Below are 23,600 nucleotides of genomic sequence, written 5' to 3'. Positions count from 1 at the left end.
CCAGGTGTCATCTCACCTCACCCCACCTCACCCTCGCTCACCTCTCCCCCAGTCATCATCTCACCGCAACCCATTGCATCCCCAGATATCTTATCTCGTCCCATCGTATCCCCACTCTCGCAGGCATCACATTTCATCTTCTCATCGAACACTTACCTGACACCAGTCTATGCCATCTCGTCCATCTCTTCCCATCCCAAGCTCTTATTATCTGTATTATTCCATACCCACCTCAGTCTCTGTACTCCTTACTTCAATCCAGTGTTGCTGACATTTTGGCCGCTTTTGAGTTCAAGGATGAGTCTTCGCTGGCTCTCTGTGGCACTAGGAAACCATTAAGCAGTACTGCCGCTGCGAAGAGAGCATCAGCACCTCATCCCGTTAAACTCATAGCTGCTTTAGCCCAGTGAGGGTTTTGGCCAGGCAAGGGAACTCCAGTCCGTGCAGCTGCCGGAGCAGCCTAGGGTGCTGACTCAGCACATAGGCATCCTCCTGCCTGACTCATCACCCCTTCTTTCCCTAATAAATGGAAAAAATAGGCCAATAGCCACTTGTAGCTGCACATTGCCAAGGTTCTGTTTTGTATACTGCCCTAGAGTCAGTCCCAGCCCTAAGGTGGGCCCTGCTGCGTGCGCAAGGAGACCCTGACCTGCAGCTGGTCGGTTGCGCTGTGCTCCTGCCGTCCTGTTCTGCCCATCTTGCTTCCTTCCCCTTACTCCTCCTGCCCTGTGCTCAACCTGGGTATGAGCATTCTCTCTAGTGTTCTCTCTGCCTGTGTTCAAGGCTGCTAATCAACGTCACTTTTAATTTTTCTTACATCGTTATCCTCTTTAATGGAGCTTGCTGCTGTAACGCAAACCAAATCTTTTATGTTATAAGCTAGAGGTTGTTATTTTTTTTGTTTTTCCTTTCACATCAGAGACGAATATTGTTGTATGACCCTTGGCACTAACCTCTTTTTCCATAGCAACGGTCAGGCCAACATAAATTATGAGTCATTATTTCTCTCCGGGTAACTTTTTTCTAATTATTATCACCCCGTGGTTCCTAACATATATCTATCTCTACTGTTACACCTTTTGTTTCCCTTCTTTTGAACAAACAGGCAAAAAAAGACTTCCACAGAACACCACCGCAGTATACAGCCCAAAGTCAGCCTGATTCAGAACTAACTCCCGTCCTTCTCCCTTCTTCAGGCAAAAATGCTGGGCTTGAACAGCTCAAGGACAGAGTTGCTTGAGATAGCTCACAACAGAATTGTACTACATCATCACCAGAGGTTGTGAAACTTCTTTATTTTGTTTTTGAAGCTGTCTGCCATACCTCACTTGCAACACAGTCTGCCGCCTGCTGGTGCAAAGCTCTCAAAAAACACATCAAGTCTGTTGCAGAATTAAGACATGAAGACATGCAAACCAAGGCCACCCACGCGCACTCAACAGTCATGATGAGAAGCTTGTGCATTTAGTGCTCTGCAATGCTTAACTGCTAAGCCAAGCCCAGGCCTGCTGCATCAGCAGCACCAGAGACATCCGGCTCTGCCTTGCCTGGACACTGTGCCGCAGCACGCTCAGGCTTGTGCCAGCTGAGAACCTGGAGGTTGCACTTGCATTTCACTCCGTGCAAACCGTACATCATCCTGTAGCGGTTCCTGTACACAAAGAAGGACCCACCTGCAAAGCAGAGTGAGCTGCGGAAGATGATCCGTAACAACAGAACGGTGGAGGTGTATAGGAACATCTGGTGATGTCCAGATCTGACGCCTCAGCTCACAGCAGGTTTCTTAGGGCTGTGCATGTGGGGGTTCTGAATGCCTCTCGAGATCAGGACCCGCTGCCTCTCTTGTCAGCTCATCTGTTGCATAGAGGTCAGGTGGCATCAGCAATGCTAAATAATGAAAATGTACAGCCAACGTGAGGTAAGAATGCAGAGAATGCCAATGCTGCAGACTATGTACGCACGCCTCTTTTAGGCCAAATATAGGCAACAGCCTGCCTACATAAGCGGAATGATCACTGCAAGCCCGTGTCGCGCTTCTCAGCTCCTCGGCTCCCTATGTCCTGCGCTTTTCATTTTAAGTGAGCTTCAGCGTCTCCTCAGTGCGGTGCCAACTATGATTACACATAGCCTTACATTACTTGTTCCTTCTGACATGCCTGCAGGCAAATGAGCCCTGTGAGAGTGACAGCGTGAGCTGCATTAACCAGCTGCCTGGTCCCTGAGTCATTACAGCTCAACAAAGCACCGAGAGTGACGTGGAAAAGGGAACGGGAAAACGTCTGGCTAGCAGCCAACAAATTATTAACGCACACAAGTTGTCTATATTTGCAGAGTCAATTGTCATTTCCACAATATCACAGGGAAAGCTATAAGCAATTTGTGACTTCTAAATAGCCCTCCTTTTCCTACCCTGTTTAACGTTCTTCTCTCCATGACTGGTGGAGATTTCAAGTCAACGAGCAGATTATGACTGAACACAGTATGAGGTGACGTGCTGCATGAGACCTGTGTAAACAAGTCCTACACAAATTTGAAAAAAAGAGATTTTCTGTTTTCGTGTCTAGATGTAAGCTCTTTGGAAGAATGATTACGACCTCTGCAAGCTGCTGCACCCCTCTACAAACAAAAGCTAAGCCTACAATACACAACGCGTGCATTTCTGTGTTAGGGCCAGCAACGATCTCAAACAAGATCATGCTGTGCACTAGCTCTAAAACACTTTGTATGATATAAATTTAATATGTATTTATGACAGTGTATAGTTAATGAATATAAAGATGTTATAATCATGAAATCAACAAGAGAGTTTGGCAAAGCAGATTACAATAACAAAGCAAAAATAGATAGAAAGCTTACCCTCGTCTTGGGCTCTCTGCAAAACTCCAGAGGAGTGATCTCCAGATGAGATCCTTTCCCACTGGTAGTCAGCTCTTAAATGGGTCTAGGAGAAGTGGAACCAGGCTCCACCTCTTCCTGCAGGACAGGTGAATGGCCTTCACCTGTGCTCCAGTGGCTGACTCATTGCTTGCCTTAGGAGATCAATCAGTGGTTCAGGCCGTGATTCAGCAGTTCCCATATAGACATCTAGTTCCAAATAAAGCAAAATTTTTACAGATTTTGGAATTATTTTAAATTCTTTCACCAATAAGTAAAACAGTTTACAGAATCCTATAAACCCATTAGATCTTCTTAATCAGCTCCCAGTATGTCTTAACAGTAAGGTACCTGCCACTCAGTTGAAAACAGAGGGAGGAATTAAGAATGGTAGAAGTGCATGGCCGAAGAAAATGAGTAGGAAAATACGGATGACAAATGGAAGAGTGGGCTGTGGATAGAGGGAGGCGCGTACGAAGGAAGCCATCTGCAGGAAGGGTGGGAGCTGGGAGGAAGGGCCCTTTGAGAGCCAGCAGGATTTCTCTGCGTTCCAAATGGATTTTGGAAGCGAACCCCGCTTTTCTTCCTCCCCGTTTCCGGTCCTCATCCCCTTGCTTTCCCAAGAGTTCTGCTATATTAAGATACGAGCGATCATGTTGGCTGGGCCGCTCTTTCATGTTTGGCCTTCATCGGGAGTTGCTCCATTCTCACGCAGCTGCTGAGAAGCAGTACACGCTACCTTGCTTTCCCTTCCTCACTAGTGCCTTTTACTGTTCCTTCTCGTGGCACAGACTTGCCGTTTCCCAGGTCACCGTTGTCACGCTGTTCTGAGGTCAGAAGCAACTTGCTCCTGCTCCAATCTTTTTATTTCCTAGGTTGTTCCCTGGCATTTCCTAGCAAAAACAAAAAAGAAAATAAATCTGGGAAAGTGCTTCTACACGTACTAAGTACTCAAGCTGTAAAGATAAACCAAAAAAATCTCTACTTGGAACTTAACCGATTTACTACTTATAACAGAGAGCGTGACAATATTGCTCTGATGCATCCCTACTGGAGCAACGTGAAAGAACATTTTGGCTCTATAAATCTTCATCACCGCACTACAGCACAATGCTCGGTGCCCTCTCTCGTTGTTTCCGTGCAATTTCTATTTCACCCCTATTTTAGTTTTTAAAAACACAAACTATTAAATGAGCTCCACCATCTTCCCCCACACAGTATTTACACTCAACTACGCAGCTGGCCGCACACTGCAAAAAAATCATTAGCTGAAACGATTATTTGACAGGAAACGGAGTTTCCTCTTCTCCACCTAATGCGTTCCATCAATTTGCAGCGACTTTGCTTCCTTCCAGCACTTAACAAAGCACGTGGTGAGCCTGGCAAGAACCTACAGGCATCAAACTTACATGGTCATCAGCACTGAGAGCTGTTATTGTTCTCATTTCAATAGCTCAGTCACGCCCTTCGTGAGAAGCGGTCCTTCCTTTCCTGACTGCTATAGAGTTCTTCTACGCAGTAATCCTCTTTATGCAACGTGATTGCTGTGTTCAGCTTTGTGTGCTATGTGAATACTACCTGGTGAGAAGGGTGCTGTATTTCACATATATTATAGCTTCATAACAGATTTAATACACTAATTTTATTGTTGCTATTGTTCCTTCACTACCCTGCTTCGCTGCTTTGCCTGCTGCTGCATTCCAGCTTCTGGCTTGTTTTCTGTCCACAATTTATTACTATCACGACTTTGATATGCATCCTCAAGTGGTTTTTCACCGGGATTCCACTAGCCTATGATAACCCTCGCAGCCACCTAACTAAGCTTTCCGTTTTTTTTGATTGATTGGGTTTTTGTAGCTGTTTTTTTTTGGAGGAGAAAGGGAGGTGCTCCCAGCATCCATCAGCAGTAACATCTTACAATCATTTCTTCCATCATCCATTTATTTACATCTACCTCAGCCACATAACATAAGGCCTTGTGCTGCTGCTTGCACCGAGATCTTACTGCATTTGTGCATAAAATAATCTCAAGTGCCATTTTCGGAAACAAAATCATCTGTGTTTAAATTTAGCGAGAGGTAAACCTGGGGAGCTTGATTCTGCTCTTGCATACTGGGAATTCATTTTGGGATGAATGCACCGAAGACAGTGGAGTCTCTGCAGCAGAGCAAATGAGGCTGACCAGAGTCCCCTTGCGCAGACCGACTTCTGCAACTGTATTAGGAGGAATACAGAATCCCTATTGGAGCTTCTCATAAAGGCAGACAGCCTCTTTGCTACCTGTAGGTCTAAAAGCCTGACTTGAGACTACTACAGAGGCATCTGATGTATTCAAAAAAAATACTGCACGCTTCGAATGTGATTACAGCCGAGATCCTCCTCTTAGCTCTGACTTCCTTGCGCAGTTTCAGTACAGAACATAGCTTTTAAGAGACACTTCTTAGAACACAGATTGTCTATCTGCCAGACGTTTCCTCGGATTCAAGGTAAAGTGTCCAAGTACTGCTCTGACGAGTAAGACATGCGATATCTTAATTCTCACTCAAACACTTCCTGTTTATTTTCATGGAGGACCATCTCAAGTATTAGCTTCCAGAATTGATAAGGGACATATTAAACAAACACAGTGCTCGTATCACAAGAAAGCTGGCTGCCAGGCAAACAAACAGTGCACCGCCTACAACTTAAGCTTAACTATTCCACCTTTCCTTCCAGCGTTATTTTCTCCCCCAGCCTGCATTTTTTTTCTCCTCCAGCCATACAGAAGCATACCTAATAGAGTAGCTTACAGGGACAGTTAGGTCGCTCCCTCGTACGTGGCAAATGAGACATTTCGTACGCCGGCTCAGCTGCATGCTGCTCCTTTCCCCTGCGAGAGCTCTAGTGAGGACTTGAGGTCTGAGAAACCACTTCGTTGCTCCATTATCACACACTGATGAAATAAACAGCATCTTAATTGTCTTCCGTTGGCAAGATTATTTCTCTCTAAAACAAGGAGGCGGCAAACAGAAGAACAACGTGAACACTCATTTTTCTCTTCCAGTCAGCAATTAAAATACTTTTCTAAAACATCAAGTATGGAAAAATCCATGTAAAAATTGGTAATAGCTTGACAATTCTTATGTTGCAAAAACTCTTACTTAACACTCTCAGCTAATCAGCTTTACCGAAGCAGAATCATTCCTTGAAATTAATGGGGCTTCCTGTGGATTACGCCACTTCTCAGCATGCATTGGACTAGTAAGAAAACCCAGCAAATTAGAAGGAAATTTTGCAGGAGATCTACAATAACTTGTAAGGAGCTGCTCCTCATTATAGAGGAAACAAAACAAGACGAACATAATGAATTTTCATAGGTGTTCACTACCTTCCTCACCCCATACCACACAAATGCTTTAACACCTACTTGATCTCCTGTTACAAGATGAATTCTTGACTCCCTGCAGATGACTTAGATCTTTTCAAACCTGTTTGGTTGGGTTTATTTTTTGTACCTCAGTATTCTCCCAGTATAGAGGATAAACGCTAGTGTTTGCCACAAAGAGGTACCTGGAGGCAGTAACTCTGCCAGAGCTTGGCTCGCCAGCTTCCCTTCCCGGCACTCAGCCTTCTGCGTCTTGGACCTTGAAGTAAAATGATGAAAGATGTCATATTACTCACGCAGGCCATAAATACCACCAGCTCTGCCACTCATTTTGAAGCTAATGACTTTTCTAGAAAACTTGAGAAAAATACCAAACCTTAGCCCATCCCCAAGGAACCATCCTCTTCCGTGCCAGGCTTGCTCATAATCTGCTCCCTACACAATGCGACTCCAAACCATAACTGTGGCTCTCAGATACTGCCACAATAAAGCGTAAAGAGTGGAAACGAGCAGGTTTTTCCCCAGAGGATTGCTTCCAGGCACTTGTCTCGCAGCGATAAGCAGGCATCCAGACGGCAACACAGACCATATTGCTCCTAGTATAGTTCAAACGCTACCAAATCCCAGAAGAGGTGAAGGAGAAGACTACTCTCTTGGGGATATATGTTAAAAAGAAAACGCCAAAATCAGGTTAAGACGTGGGCAGCCTGCTGGCATGCTGCTTGCCTTGCATGTAGCGGCACGGGCTGCATGCGAGCACTGCCATCTCCACACGGCAGAGATGGGCAGTGCTGAAGTGGGCGTCTGGATCCACACGATGCAACGCAGCTTCCAGCTCTGAGGTTTTGTCTCCAGCCTCCGGAGACCCTGGGCTCAGCCCTCCTGCTACAAACATAAAGGCAAAAATATCCATTATCACTAAGAGGCTTGGTAAAACCAGGTCGTTACAGAGCTCTAAGTTACCAAAGAACAGAAAGTCCCTTTATAACGGGCCAGAAGTATTATCTTATTATTTAGCATTACTACTTATCAAGCTGCACGTGTCAAACAGACCACAGCGGGCAGATAAGAAATGCTGGCAAATTCAAAGCAGAGATCAGTGAGGCAGCAATCGTGAGAGCCATTCGGACAGAGGAAGGAGCTGAGACAAGCCGAGTGCACTTACAAACCTCAAATGTCATTAAATCCATCTTAGAAATAACCGGGACATTACAAGGCTGTGAGAACGCTCATTTTCTATCCTACATAAACTCCGTGGCACTACTTGTAGCCAATGCTGCTGCAAGGTATTAGTGCAGAGACAAAAAGTAATTAACTTTCCACCCTTACTGAAAGGGGGATTTTCATGTATTGGTATTTGTGGGGATGTATACATCTGCTTTCCAACAAGCTGTCAAAGTGGTATTAAAAACTGAAACTATTAATGAGCGAGTGCCAGGTCATTCAGTGACGCACCTGATGCATACATCTTTCTCTATGGTAAAAGAGATCCCTTCAATTGCACAAGCACAACCGTGGCAGTTTGCATATCCAGGAATGAATGAATGTCCCGTGGCATCAATGTGAGGAACGCTATACATGACGCACAGACAGCACCTGCAGTATTTCCCACTGCTTCGGAGATACAAAGCAGTCCTCGCCAGGGCTATTACTGTAAACCGGTGACAATGAAGCCACACAATATGGATGCGGTGACTTCCAGACATACACAAAATAGGTCCCGAGGTCATTAACTTGAACAGTTCAGAGAAACAAGTAGCCGCCTCCGACGGGACTGTGCGGCAATTAGAGCCCTTTAAAATTAAGTGTACTTCACGTTACTCAGTTCCTCTTCCCTGAAGACTATTTCCCTCTAATAAACTATTGCTTATTAAAGCAATTGATTCATGTTTGCAAGAGAAGAAAATAAACTTCCTACACACCAGGTAACTCGGTGGGAGCTCCAAGAGGATCTGATCAGCCATCCCTCTCAGCCAGAGCTGCTAGTCAAACTCTGGCAGAGGTTTATCACATCTGTAACGCGAGAACACCGCCCACAGCCACCACCATCCTGTGACACCATCTGACATTGGAGAAGCTCCCGACGTGCAGCGGCATTTTGTAGCTGCTCCCTAGCAGGCTGCCCACTGAGCTATTTTATCTTTGGGAGCTTTGTTCTAGCTTACACGCATAGAAAAGCGCCGAAAGCAGGCTGCAGGGAGAACGGAGGGACGGCGGATGATGAGACGTGGCACTCTGGGGGTGGTGCTCCCCGAGGCAGGCTGCCCAAGCTCCCGCAGGGATGTTACTCATCTCCTCCACCAACATGCGGGAGGCTTCCATTGATCACACAGTGCTAAGCAGCCGTCTGGAAGCACTCAGCACGTCTATTGTTTTCACAATCCAAAGAAGCAGAGAAAAATCAACTGCAACGTTAATTCTCCCGCAAAACAGAGCCGCAGTGGAAACGTGCCCTATATACCACTGTCAAGATTCCCACTGTTCTGAGGCCTTGATACTGTACGAGCTGCTTTTCTTTAAGAATTGAAGGCTGGAGCAGTTAAACCTCTTCCGTAAGCCATATTTGTTTCCAACTTGTGCATTAAGAAAACAGATATTAACGCAGAGCTAACCAGAGCCTGGGGGGGTGTAGCCTCCGAGGTTTCAACGTTCCTCCTGGCTTTTGTCATTACCGGTGGTGATGTAATGCATAAACTCCTCAGAGTGCTGCTGCTGGCAGGAATGACTTAGCGTTGAGTACCATGGGTAGCTCAGGCATACGCAGCACTAAAAGATTGTGCAACTTCTGATTTTAATGTCAAAACGGGAATTTTGTTGAACATCAACTTCACCAAGTACAATCCTGTAACCTAAAACTCTCCGCTTCCAAAACGCACTTGTCTTAATGCTACGCAAACAGCTACTCAAACCGAAGAGATATAGTGAGCGCAACTGTTTCCCCGATGTCAAAAGAGGAGCAGAAGTTAAGAGTACACAAATAAAATTCCCATGTCGTTTGTGCTTCCCTGCGACAGCACGATGCCATGCACCCAGGTCCGTAATGGGCCTTCCAGCACAGCTCCTTTCTCCTGCACTTTCAAGGCTAGTGTTTTCCCCCTCACTCACAATAAATTGGATAAAAAGGGCACTAACAAAATTGCCAACAGCACCGACAACTCGCAGGGCCCTCGTTACAGCCCCAGTCACCCACCTCACATCCTGCTCCTGGTCTGCGCAGTTGTAGAGCAGTTTGCACTGCAGTGATGACACGACCGTAATGCACGCGGGACACATGAGCCAAGAGAAACATCCAGAGCATTATTAAGAGTCACTAGAAAAATCTTACAATGCTTCAAGCAACGCCTCCAGTTATTCTTACCTGGGCTTCTGATGATGAACAAGATGCCAACACCAGATGCACAGAACTTGCCCTGAAACTGCAGGAGAGGGAATCAGGAGCAGTTCCTCAGTACCACTGAAGAATTATTATTGTTGCCGGTTCCGCTGCTGCACATTGGTTCAACTGAAAATCTGCCCTCTAACAGCAGAGGTGGCTCAAATGCCGCAGCAGATGAGCATTACTCTCCAGCTTAGAGCCTATTATGCCACATAAGATGAAACTGTCAGAAACCAGCATTCCTTCTATTCCAGATGTACGCGGCTGCTTTTAGTTCATAGCTCTGCCTCCTCCCTGTCATGAACGAGTCAGAGGTTTCTGAATATCAACTGAGATAACGATGGGGTGCTAAATGCCCTGCGTGCCTTGCTGTGTGCTATCACTGAGCACACGCCTGCCCTGTAAAGCAGGGCAAAAGCGGGAAGCAGCTACCTTCCAGTGGAAAGTACGTCACCAGAAAGAACTCTACTTATTCGTAATGTTTGCCATCAGTGGAGGCAAACGTTCCAGGCACATCTCTTGCTGCAGCAGTGGAGTTATCCCACACCCTCAGCAGTTAGCGGGGCCGGTTTCCCCCCGCACCCCAACTGCATCCCCAAGCTGAGCAAAAGGCACTGTGCTGTTGGAGCTCGATGACCTGCAGAGCAACACAGGTGCTATGTGAGAGGAGCAGCCAGCAAACTGGGATGTATCACTATGCTGTGATTCACCACTCGCGTATGCGACAAAGCGCAGTCCAAGGGCACAATGAATCCACGCTCAGCATTTTCCTCTCTAGGTGGGGTCATTCCGCAGGATTTCCCTTTGCACTATGGCTGCGGATAGTAAAGTCAGTCATGCAGCAGGCCCAAAGCACAGTGAAAACCAGCACCAGCCCCACTACGACACCTCAGGGTGGCAGATTTGGGACCTGGGGCAGCAAAGCTGAGCACGCTGTGACGAAACCCCCCGGCACCTCAGCCCTCTGCCATGAAGTTTTGCCAGAAATGGGTAGTTTCCAGCCCGGAATCCACCTGTTTGCCCCTCTCTGTTACTGAGGGCCTGCTCAGATAACCTGGCCCTCCAAACTTGTGCACGCATTTCCATGTAGCTCTGAGCACTTCACGGTGAAGCCCCATCTTACAAGCTGACTAACGGGAGAGCATGTTCTTGCGTTGTCCTGATCACCCGCATCCCATTGGACTCAGAGGAAACAAAAGGGAAGACGTAAAATCCCTCTAACTGTTCCTATTAAATTAGCCTGCCCATCAGGTTTAAGGTGCTTGTTCCTACCTTGGATCCCTCCAATTGGGCTGATCATAGGACCAGACAAACATCCGTGAGTACCCACGGCTGTATCGCACGCCTCTTCTCATTGAAAAGTCAAAGAAGCAACAGTATGCATTCTGCCTTGAGCTTTTTTTTTTTTTTTGTACAGTCTTGAAGATGTAATCGTAAAACAGGGAAATGTGACCTAGAGTACTTAAGTTCAATGCTCTGTTCTCAGAGAGCGGTATCAGTGGTTCGCTCTCAAACTGAACGGCTATTTTCCACGATGGTCTGTCTTAGATGACTCGAACGCTTTCATAAATAATTTGGAGAATGGTAAAGAACACGCTTACTAATTCTGCAGATGACAAAAGCATTAAGGAATTTTGAAGACAGAGCTAAAATGAACACGATTTTGACAAATTGGCAGAACGAACAGTCTTAGAAGTGTAATCCAGTTTGTACTCTAGCGAAGAAAAATGCAACGCCCTATGCTTAGCCAGGATAGACCCCGTATGAAACAGGGAAGGCGTAAATCATAAAAGACAGTAGGTACAGGAAATCTCCACGGATCGACAATAACAAATCCCTAAGTCCTTAGACCTCCTCTGAAACACTGCATTTACAAAGCTGCAGGTCAACTGAAGAGAGCCAAGAATACCTAGGTAAATAAATCTATCATCACTCTCTCAACCTTCTGGCACCAAAAGAGAGAAGATCAAAGGAAAGTTTGCTACCTGTCAGATATAAAGATACTTCAAAACTAGGCAAGAACCATCTAGATATTATCTCTCTGAAGGAAAGGGAAAGAATATTGAGATTCTATGTCAACAGAGAGCATCAGAACAATTGGAGGGGATGCTTTTCAACAGCAGCCACCACGAGGCACTAGCAAGATTGTTTGGGGCGGCAGGAGAGCCTCCATCGCCAGACGCTGCTAAGAGGATGGGCAAATTACTGCAAGGGATTACGTACATGTGGCTGGACAAGGTGGTGGGACTTGATCTGCTGAAGAGCTTTTGTACCATCAAGTCTTTGGTTAAATTCTCTGGAACTGGTGGAAACCAACCTAGCCTGTCCCAGAGCTGCCAACGTTCGCTACGCTCAGCATACACGAACAATTAAGTTCTGAGAGGTTGACCAGTTGTCAAGGCACCGCTGCTTAAAAATACCTGCCATCCTCCCAGGGCTATAAGCAAACTCTGCATCAGAAACTTGAAAACAGACTTTAGTCTCTAACTGGTCATGGGAAATAAGAAATGATAAATTCTGACTGGAAGGGCTCGTGTGAATCCAGTCAAAACTTCCTGAAGTGGATGCCTCACATCAGCCCATTAAATCCCTACGCGACAGCCTAAATCAGCGGCCACATTTTCAAACGCACACTGAGCACTCCGCAGCTCCTGTAAAGTAGAAGAGGAGCTGGTGATTGCTTGTCACATCTGAGAACTCAGGCCACTTAGGCTCTGAAATGTGAACCTGAAAGCAATTTTCTGTGTGGTTTTTCACAGTCCTAATCCTGGTGTTTTCTGCATACTTCCGAGTTTTTTCTTTTCTAGGCCATTATTTCCTTTGTAATGTAAAAATAAATTTTTCTCATTAAAGCGATTCCAAAGCTCCAACTTTGGAAATCTTCAACAGGCGCAGAACTTTAGGCTGCGAACTACAGAACAGCAAAAATTTTACCATATCAAACACTTTTTGCACTCCCACATCCCCTCCTGCATTAAGAATTACATTCTGACTTGCATTATAATCACATTTGGGCCCCAGTCCTGCTTTTCCCTGCACTAACCTTTAGTTTATTGCATTCATCGTCACCAACAGTGGTGGCTTTTATTTATTTTAAAAAGAGTTGCAGCTCACGTGCCTCAAGCTTTGTTTTCCTTTACTCTTTCCTTTTTTCTATTTATAGGAGTTATAAACAGTTAAACCAGATTTACAGAATGACAAGCCTATAGAGAACTATAGTCCTTACTTGACCCAAACTGCTTATATCTCAGCTAAGTACTAGTGAATTACCGATCCATTTACAGCATTTAAAGACCTGTTTCTTCATCAAGTTTTACGCATTCACGCCGTCCTCCAATTTCCTCACCTAAACATGAAAATGTGTCAGTGATATCCTTGAACCCAAGCACAGAACGTGAACCATTGCCAACAAGTACCTCCTGAGACCACTTCTGCTGAATGCAAACATCAGCAGCTTCCGTTGCTTCACTATTTGTTTCTTTACCAGTATTAGAATGTGACATTTCCTTAAATTCACATCAGAAATTTGTCCAAATAATCTAAACCTTCTTTCCGCTTCCAATTAAAGAATCACCCTGAAACACAGCACCTATAGATTGGAAGTCATTGCCCACTCTCCCACCGACCACATCCGGTTTCTCAGCATAAAATGAACCCGGCACCCCCAGCTGCTGCCTAAGCAGAGTGACCCGATGTATCACCCCCACTATGGCACAAGGTGGCACGTTTCCACGCTCAAGCCACCCTGCGTGCTACCGACGCAACCCACCTCTGCCGCATCCAAGAAGGCAAGAACATGCAGAGCCAGCGATCGACGTCCCAGTCTTGTTTCCTCTCCATGTATTTCATCAGATTCTCCAAACAAATCAGCAACTGAAAACAGATGAACAGTTGAATTGCCATCAGTAGCAAGCAGCTGAATAGACAGAGGTCTAAAGAGCTGAAGATCTAACAGTTCTGAGAGAGGTTAACAACATTAGTGTTATTCTGTGGTAGAGTTGCATGTATTTTATCAAGTGAATGAATGCTTCAACTCTCACCGTGGAAGCATCCATTACTGTGAATTATTTTGCCAGCAGGGCCTAGGAAAAGAACTGGCAGTGGAGCGCTCTCAATAAGAATTTGGGCGTACTTCACATCAAGTGAATGGATCCTACGCTAATTTTCTCTCTCAGCTATTCCAGTTAGCCAAGTTTAAAATGAAGTGGCAATAGGAAACAACGTTTCAAGGATGAGATGTTTGTGCTTACTCTTATAAGTAATCCTAAATACCGAATGCAATCACCACAGAGCTGTTTTGAGCAGAGGGCAAAGTCTGAGCCAACTCCAGCCCTGGAGGGCACTGATGTACAGGGATAGAGCCGTCTTGAACATCCCCCGTCAGCCACAGGAGGGCAAAGTGAGCCTGGTCGTGCTACAGAAACCCAACGAGAGCAGCTCAGCCCAGGCAAGATCACGTTGGCAAAGGTGAGGAAGTCGTTCATAAACGCTGGCACCTACCCAGCAAGCAGGCAGAGTTCTGGCACCAACCGGGCAGCAGCAGCTCTTCCTCACGACACTGGCACGAGCATAGATGTGAACCAGGCAACCTCGCCATTTGCAGCGGAACCACTGAAAAACTTCGTGCAGCAAACTGCCGACAAGGGGAAAGCAGCAAAGCTCTGCAGTGCTGCCTACGAGCGCAATACAAATAGGCTGCTCCCAAGGTTTCCAGTTCCCAACGTATGTTTTCTTCCCTATTCGGATATGTTCTCTTTTATTGCTACGAAAAAGTCACATCTGTGGGGGGACATAAGGATCTTTTCTGTGGGGGGACACGATGGATATTAAGATACTCATTTTCTTTGCACGTGCACATCATCCAAATGAGAATGGACCTCAGCGTGAGCATTTGTGATGCGACCAGAAGCAAATAACAGCCTGGTGAGGGATTTGTCAGCAAGCCGTGCTCTCCACAGTGTGCACATCTCAGCTGTGCTCACAGAGGGCTGGCTAAGGATCCCAAGCTTCCAGTCAAAGAAAAAAAAAAAGTATCTCAAACACAAAAGTCATATATAACAAGAAATCTTTTCAAAATCAAATAGATCAGGTGTTTCACTACCAAATACATCCTGAAGAAGCAAAACCTGGAAGGGGAGTGGGGGCATCTTTCAGGTACCAACTTAGAAACAACAGCCAGCTGTGAAAAGTTGTCAGTAGCACACCAAAATTATCAACATGGTTTCCCAGAAAGAAATTACAACCTGAAAAGCCAAAAGGCCTTAAAATTTAGGGGTACGTATCTTTATCTTGCTGTTTTCAAGCCAGCAGCATCTGCCAGTTGATCGCTCTCACGCTTTCAGGCCAATTTTAGTTAATGAAAGCAGTTTCTCATAATCACAGGGCTGGAAGATTGAGCCTTAAGGAAAATACTGACTATCTTGAGACTCCCCAGTAAGAAAGTAGGCCTGCATCTGGGAGCGCAGCAAGACTCAAACAGAGAAGCTGTGTGTTATACCAGTGCCGCTCACCTGTTTGTGCAGGAAGCCCACGCCTGGTTGCATGCCTTAGGTGCTAAGTAGTTGGATTTCGCATCTGAGAACTGAATTTGCAATTTTCAGGTGTATTTCAAAAGGAATTTGTAAGATTCTTTGCTTGTCGTCAGGTATTTCAGTCCCATCACTCACCGCAGAAGTGAATAACCGACACATTAAAGGCAAAGCCCACGCGTCAAAAGCAGAAAAGAGGAAGACACTACAAGCAGACCTGAGGTAAAGGCAGCTCATGATTAAGTCATGAGATCGTAATTAGGGGTGTAGGAGCATAGGAATACCTGAACAGATCCTTTCTTTGAGGCTTCCGCCCTGGGAAGGCAAAAGGCTCTGCCATAAGCACACGCAGGATCTGTGTCAGACCCCTACTACCTACCAATGGCTAAAGTAGGGATGGGGAAAAAACTGGGGAGCTGCTTTGGAGGACTAGTGGAGTTAATGCACTGTTTGCATACAATTCAATTTTGTTGCTAGGTAGTCATGTTGGCCATTTTGAGTCTAATTAATCTAATTAAGGCACCTGGAGTCCTTGCACTACCGGGAGTTGCGTATCATTTTGTGGTTTTTTTGGCAAATGGGTGTGCGAGCGAGTGACAGAGCCAGCAGCATCTGCACATGTGGAACCTCCACACCCTGACCAACAGCACGCTTAAGTATTCAAGCGCACACCTCCAAGTCAAATTCTGTATTCACAGAATCACAGAGCAGAACCATAAAATCATTAAAACTGGATAAGACCTCCGCTAAGTTCAACCATCAAGCCATCCCCACCGCACCCACTAACCACATCCCTCGGTGCTACATCCACACATTTCTCACACACCTCCAGGGATGGTGACTCCACCACCTCCCTGGGCAGCCTGTGCCAAACCTCACCACTCTTTCTGAGAATTTTTCGATAAGATCCAGAGAAGAGAGGTACAAAACACAGCAGAGCCCAGCGCGGCAGCTTTAGCAAGCTGGAGCGCGGAGCTCACAGCGACCTCCCTGAACACGGGCAAGTAATGACAGGCTTTGAATAAAATGTTGTGGAGCCAACAGTAACTAAAACAGTAACAGTTCCTAACTGGAGGGTCTGCGGATATCAAGACTCGCAATAAAAGTCTAAATTCTTCCTGTATAAATTAGACGGACGAAGTGAGGCACATTTCTCTCTAACACTGGTTTTCTTGCACTTTGCATTTTTTCCATTGCCATTAAAGTAATAGTTTGGATCGACAAGATCTCATTTTTTAATTAGCCAGATCAACCAAGGCACAACATCAGCATTTCTGAGAACACCTGAAAAAGCAGCCTGCTTCTGCAAGGAAAGCTTATTTCCATTGGAAGATTAAAGGTTCCAGACAGCAGCAATATGTTTCTATCTGCCATTTCGAAAGGGAGACTTGAAAACATCAGGCCTTACCACACGAGAGATTGGAAGATACAGGGAGATAACGCGTAACCAATCCTGCTTCTCACAGTTTTTTCTTCCTTAATCCTGTCCAGCAACAGCCACTAACAACGGCAGCAGCACCGCATTAAGCAAGGATTAGCAGAAGAGGCCTCAGCGCAGCGCTGTCGTCCTGCATCTCATGCTGAGTGCCATCGTGCCCCGGTCCCTGACCGATGAGAGCAGCGTGCTGGCAGGCACGGAGCCTGGAGACACCGGTGAGCTCCGCTCCTCTGCTGAGCTACCTGTTGGGGCTTGGGTAAATCAGCAACCACGCTGCTGAAAAGCTGTCAGAACCCCGTTATCCCCAACCAGATGTTTCCGTTCTGATGAAAACGGCCCAGAAGATGCTTTTTGTCATTGTTTCTATATGAAACTGACACGCTTAAAAAACTTGAAAGCTGCAACAAAGAGAAATTGTCATTCCCTGAACAGCTGTGAGCAAGACAACTGCCAGCTGCAGCACACGGACACAAACCCTTTTAGAAAATATGCCTGCACGCAGGCTGCACTGCTTACGTTTCTCTCTGCTTGGCTTCACAGCCTCCCTTCATTAAACACTGGAGGGCAGAGAGGTGTGTTCTGCGGGGCAGACCTGCACACAGCAATCCACAACGGTTTGTTTTGAAGAAAGAACTGCACGAAGTATAAACATAGAATAAATTTCACAGGATCATTTGAGTTGAAAGGGAATTTGAAAGACCATCTATTCCAACCCCTCCGCAATGAACAGGGACACCTATGCTCAGTCAGGGTGCTCAGAGCCCCCACCCAGCCTCACCTTAAATATCTCCAGGAATGAGGCACCCCCACCTGTCTGGGAAGCCTGTTCCAGTGCCTCACCACCCTTTGAAGCTTAGTACTATTTCACATCTCTTCCAAAACGAACAGTTCTCAACAGGCTGTTCAGATTTCCCAGAGCTGCAGCACAACCTTCCTGCAAGCCCTTTAAGATGCCCCATGGTCTGATCAGCAGGCTGCATTTGCAGATTTAGTCTGCAAGGATTTAATGGACCTCCCAGTGTCATTTTAGATACTGTTGTGTTTTTTTGGTTGTTTTTTATTTGCCGAGCTCCAAATGACAAACTCTGGCTGCGTCACTAAGGGCTGGGGCAGCCCTACCTACTAAAATTCTGATTCAGCTGTTACTTACAGCTGGCACCGAGCTTTCATTCCTCTGATCCCACTACCAACAACAATAAAAAAAATAAAAATAAAAATAAATAAATAAAAAAAAGACTCTAGATTCCCACAGACAGCAGCAATCTCACACCACCTATTGGTGCACTGAAATATCGTGTCTCCCTGTGGTGCAAGGGATGCCCCACACAGAACCAGGAGCCACCCCCAGGCCACGCTCAGGCAAGACCCAGACACCTAAGATGCTCAGGGATGCCTTTGATTTTCTTAAAAACAAAAACAGCCCAGGGAACGAGGAGGAGGAGAAATGAGCACCAAATGCCCAACCTGTCCTTTAGCCCCAGGCCTCCCCCTGGGCCAGAGCAATGGGACAGGAAGGCTGCACCCTGTGCGTGGCACAACCTTGGAGACCCGAGGTGAGCCGCAAGTGTGGGCCATTGCAGTCCTTCACACTGCCAAGTTCCAGCACCTGAAAACAAGGCCAACCTCATCCATCCCTGAGCCTTCCACAAAACTCCTTTCAGAAACCTCCCTGCCAGCCCGAGGCCCTTAATAAGCTGCAAAGACACCAAAAATGGGAGCAAACTCCGGCCACTCCAGGTTAGACAATACTGTGCTCAGCTGAAGGAAGATAACTGGGGTCAGGGCTGCTGAAAACCAGTTTAGGGACTTCAGGTGACTCGCCTCAAGCTCAGAAACCCCATTTTGAGAGCATTTTGTCGCTTAGCTGTAGGGTGGAGATGTCTTCTCTAGTTGAAATAACCAAAAAAAACAATAACAAAAAGAAAACCTACTCCTTCCAGGGCAATCAGAAGCTAGGGGGGAAAAATAGGTTTTGGAAAACCAGGGGGCTTGGTATTCTTTTCCTCTAACAGATTTCAAAGAGAGGGAGAAGCTCACTTCTACAACGCAGCCAGTTCAAATAATGGATAAATAAATAAAAAGCTATTGCAATAACCTTCCTGGCCTGATGCTCTGCACTAGGAATCCATCAAATTAGTGCAAGAGCCCGAGCTGCTTACCTGCATGCTACGTGCTCACGCCCAGGGCACTGTACTGAGCACCTGGAAAAAAAGTTGGGGTCACCCAGAGACCAATTTCTTTCTTTTTGCAAAAGATTCAGCTCCACGACAGCTCTGATGCTGTTTCACATAGCGCTGCACCTTCCAAACAACAGCAATCTCTGGGCACAAGCAAGAATCCCGTGCCAAGGAAAGACAGCAGTTATTTCTTCAACAGTTTTTAACAAACGTGCCTTAGTTTTTCAACATCGCTCTCAATAGTACTCACTCCATTAAGCTCCGCGTGAGCTGTACACCTTGAAAGCTCTCTCCCATTTGAGGTATTTTAATCCATTTTCTTCCAGCTCTCTTTCTGATATCTGGCAAAGAACCTGCTGATGTCTTTCTTCATAGATTACCTATCACTAGTCCATTGAAGAACAATCTACTGCAGGCTAGAAAACACTTATTATTGCTGCACGCCTCTTGAATGCCACTCGCCCAGGACACTCCCTGAGCGCAGTAAGAAAAACACCAAGGAACGGTGCCATCCCAGCACTGTTCCTGACTCAGGAGGGTTGGGCTCACATCTCTATTATAATATTATTTCCTTCAAAAAATTATGCATGAGAAGTCTTTTGATATTCAGTAACCTGTTTATGGGAAATGACTTGACATAAAACATCAAATGAGTTGACAGCAAATTGAATTTAAAATATGATTTTTTTTAAAAAATGCTCATGAAATTCACATTGCTTTAAATATAAATTAGCAACAGCGCCAAAGGGATGAATGAATTTCACCGCTCGGCTGCAGATGATTTAAATGTGCTCTTTTACCTCCACTCCCCATATTCATCCTGCTTTTCTATTAAGAGGGGAAGGAGCCTTCGGTAGGAACTCTCATATCGTCCACAGACATATTGAAGTAGCAAAGCGCATCCTAGTCAGACTCCAGACCCAATAATTACGTTCTTCCTACGTGAATTCTTCTCACGGCTTTAAACAGAGCCAATATACTTTATTTTCTGACCCTAAGTAAGCTGGGCTGGTATAGATTTGCTGCCCGCCACCCTGAAGTTAAGCTGAATGGATGCACACAAATTATTTTGGAAGGTCTCTGTGCTCCAACAAAGAAGCAAGCTCAGCTTCAGGATCCTATCAGCATCAATTAGTTCCACAGGAGACAGCATTACAAATGTGATGGTTCATACTAATCCGATAGTCACCTGGATAATAACAGTCCTGCGAATTCACAGGCAGGATAATCTTATTCATATAAGATTATATCCAAACGGCAGTTAAAACACGAATTCAGCCGTTTCCCTTTGCTTCACATGCACGTAATGGGATTCCCCACACTGCCCACCAGTGGGAGCAGCCCACAAGCCGTATCCCTAAACCAGCTAGAAAGCACACAGTGGAAATGGCGTTCTCAAAACCCAAATACCTGCACAGTTGTGAGCTATGTACATATCAACTCTTGTTGCAACCCACCAACAAACTAACTAAAGACATGGCAAAATGCTGCAGATGTACTAAGTTTATGAGTGCTTCGGCAGAGAGTGACAACTATAATAACCTCTTTGCACAAAATCAGCTTTGTGTATTTTTCTACCCTCTACCAAATAACAGCATCCCAAAATTATGTTAAGAGAAGCCCTGTCTAAAATGTGAGTTTTCGTATTTCATCAGCTATCAGATGACTCACAATTACAAAGACTGAAATAAAATGAACATCCTGTTCCAGTTTCTTAACCAAATTCTCTCCCTCAAATAGCATCAACAAGTGACTCAGTACAATGTCATAATGAACAGTACTTTGGTTATTGCAGTGTGCCTGGCAAAAAGCAGCTCGCTCAAATAAATCAGTCACATTTTACTGTTGCTGTTAATCAGAAAAACTTCATTTTACCTCGGAGGGGAAAAAAAATGTATATAGTCTAGAATAACCAGACAACAATTAGTGCTATTTTCATAATCAAGTGTGAAAACAAGCCAATAAATGATGTTTAGGACTACATTTGGCTTCAAATGGTAACACCGTGCTCTTTGCTATCACTGAAACCAGCCAAAGGGACATCTTTTTCCTTCAGACTTGGGTTAAAGGATGCCAAGTGCTAACATGCCCTGGCGAGGAAGCAAAGAGCTTATGGCACAACAGAACCGGTCTGTATCCCTACACTATCCAGTTCTTGGTGAGGAAATTCTGGATGAAAGGACAGCATTTGGGGAATCTGTTCATTTCCATCAGACAAAAAACCTCATTACAAATAAGCTCCTTCTCTCCTGTAGCTAACTCCAAATTCAGGTGTAGCTACATTAATTAGTTACAATCCAGAGATTATCTGGGATAAGCAGCAACCTCTAACGAGGCAAAATGCTGTTCTGTTTTTCAACAAGTGCATACGTTGCAATTTCCTTCAAGTAGAGCACGCCTTACGGGAACCACGGATTCAAAACAGTGACTTGAATTCATTCCTGTGAAAAGTGAATTTGAAAAAAAATTCTCAAAACCCACATTCCTTCTCCTCCGGCCACTCTGCTTGTGCTGACCTCTCCTATGGGCCAGCAGGAAGCAGCAGCGTTCCCAAGCCCCAGACGTTTACAACAAACATTCTATCTAGTGCCACCTCAAGGCAGTTCAGATAGTCACACGGATAAGCATTTTGCTTTCAACTCTCTCATACCAACTTAAGAAACACGGTTGCACTCTTCCAAATAGCTCTACAATGATTTCATAGTTAACTTGCAACACAGTAGACCAAAATACCTCTTGTCACCCTACATACACTTAACTGCTGCTGTGTAGCTATGACCATATGCAAGCAAAAGCAGAGTTTAAAGAATACCTCCTTTAAATCACATATAAGTTGGATGTTTTGTCTCAAAATAATTATTTGTACAAAGTGAAACAGACCACTTGCTGCAGAACTATCTACAGAAATGTAATGAGCACACAATCAAATGGTTTTAACCCATCATTTTATGACGATGCTACCGACATCAAGTCGGTTTTCATCATGAAAAAGCAAATGTGCAGAAACAAATTTATTTTTACCTTGCAAAACTAATCATTATTCTGTCTGAAGAGCAAACTGCTCCAGGGCCACAAAGACACAAGCCCTTATCCTATCCCTGTCCCTACAAAGCACCTACAGAGCAGGCCAGAGCCATTTACGCACCGTTGTCACAATGGGACCTCCATATTTCTTGCTCGGCATCTATAAGCCAGCCGCGCTGGCTCTCACAAGAAACTCTTCAGAACGGTCTGTTGCCATAGGACAACGAGTTTAAAACTCAAAGAGGAGAAATTTAGGTTGGATATAAGGAAGTTTTTTACAATATGAGTGGTGAGACACTGGAACAGATTGCCCAGGGAGACGGTGGATACCCCATAGCTGGAGATATTCAAGGTCAGGCTGGATGTGGCTCTGAGCACCCCTATCTAGCTGTGGGTGTCCCCGTTCACTGCAAGGGAGTTGGACCAAATGGCCTTTAGGACTTGGCAACTCAAACGGTTCTGTGATTCTGTGAGATGCAGCCCCACCAAAAGCCGATCTGCCAGATGTCAGAGGCAGCGTTGCCCCTGCCAGTCTGCAGAACTATTTACCCAGCAGTTTGCTAAATTATACAAAGGCAATAATTTGCAACGTAATGGTGTGTTTGCATTCTGAATATCTGATTTCCTGTTCAACAAATATCCTAAACACTCCCAAGCAAATGAAATGTAGACAAGACTTAAAACGTTTGAGGAAAAGCACTCATCCGGAAAATTAAGGTCAACACGGAACAGATGGTGTCTCTGAAAAATGTGTCTTCAACATTTATCTTTATGTAAAACAAAAATCTTTTAAAAACCTCCGGCTGCTCGGTGACAGCTCTACTTGAAATATCGAATCTTGCACTCCTTGGATAATAGAGAAGCACTAAAAAATTACTTCAAAATACTAAATCCAAATAAAATTCTCTCAGCTACAGAGCAATAGGATTTCTGTGGGCATGTAAATATGTATCAATAAAAGATAGATTCAATCGCTCCTGTAACTGCTATAAATATTGCGACCGCTCTCCACATTTCCATAAATATGATCCACGACTCCCGAGCGAAAAGCTTTTTCATTTGCAGCCGTCAGAAAAAACACAGTCCTTTCTTCTTTATCCAAGTCCTCTCAGCAGCCGAATCAGAAGCCCCGTGCCTGAAGTCGTGAACAACTTGTTAGGATGACACACAAAGTGCCTTCCCAAACCCCGGAGGCTCCATCGGCAGAGCTACGGCTGGCAGTGCCACACAACCCCAGGGAGAAACAGAGACTTCACCGGGAAGGGCTGGGAATTACCAAGGTAATGCTAAAACAAGCTGGCACCAGCAGAAATAATAACAGGCCTGCTCCACTTGAGTAATAACACAAGTTGACAAATCAGAATGGTACTGAAGAAAATGGTTATTAGCAGAAGCAGCAGGGCAAACCAACAAAGACAGGTACAGGAAACACCTGCAGTACCTAAAAATACAGTCACAGGGACACTTTCCCCCACACAACCTCACCAAACAGCTGGACAAAAAGCCTCTCATCCCAGCTGCACTCATCACACCAGGCTCTTACAGAAAGATCTGCCTATCACTGCCACCACTGTCAAATCAGCCCAGTGAAAATGGACTGCTGAAGCACGTGCCCAAAGCCACCAGGTAGTTACAGGCACAACAGGCTGTTACTTGTTAACAGGCATCCAACAGCCACCCATCATCAACACATCTCTGTTTTCCGACGTCGCTCCCAGCCAGTTATACCTACCAGAAAGACCCAGGATTTGTAACCTGTATCCTCAGCCAAACCACTGACAAAGCAGCCCTGAACACTTCTGCAAATCCACTTTGCTAA

The 23,600-nt window shown here is 45.3% G+C and overlaps 1 long non-coding RNA gene across 4 annotated transcripts; it reads right to left on the bottom strand.

Annotated features, from left to right (window-relative positions):
• Positions 1-3,048: 3,048 nt before the first annotated feature.
• On the bottom strand, positions 3,049-23,587 carry LOC116216802. 4 transcript variants are annotated; one of them, XR_004160286.1, is made up of 6 exons: positions 13,384-23,587; positions 6,615-9,692; positions 6,424-6,497; positions 5,647-5,859; positions 3,614-3,767; positions 3,049-3,084 (listed from the first exon to the last, which is right to left on the bottom strand). It is a non-coding gene; the product is annotated as an uncharacterized LOC116216802 (long non-coding RNA). The 4 variants fall into 4 exon arrangements; XR_004160285.1 differs by having other exon boundaries at positions 3,064-3,767; positions 6,615-7,123; positions 9,429-9,692; XR_004160287.1 differs by having other exon boundaries at positions 3,064-3,767; positions 6,615-7,123; positions 9,597-9,692.
• Between the last annotated feature and the right edge of the window lie 13 nt (positions 23,588-23,600).

This window comes from Meleagris gallopavo, chromosome 7 (genome assembly GCF_000146605.3).
Source record: "Meleagris gallopavo isolate NT-WF06-2002-E0010 breed Aviagen turkey brand Nicholas breeding stock chromosome 7, Turkey_5.1, whole genome shotgun sequence".
Lineage (NCBI taxonomy): Eukaryota > Metazoa > Chordata > Aves > Galliformes > Phasianidae > Meleagris > Meleagris gallopavo.
The sequence above is the reverse complement of the archived record's forward strand: the minus strand, read 5'-3'. Positions and strand labels throughout refer to the sequence as shown.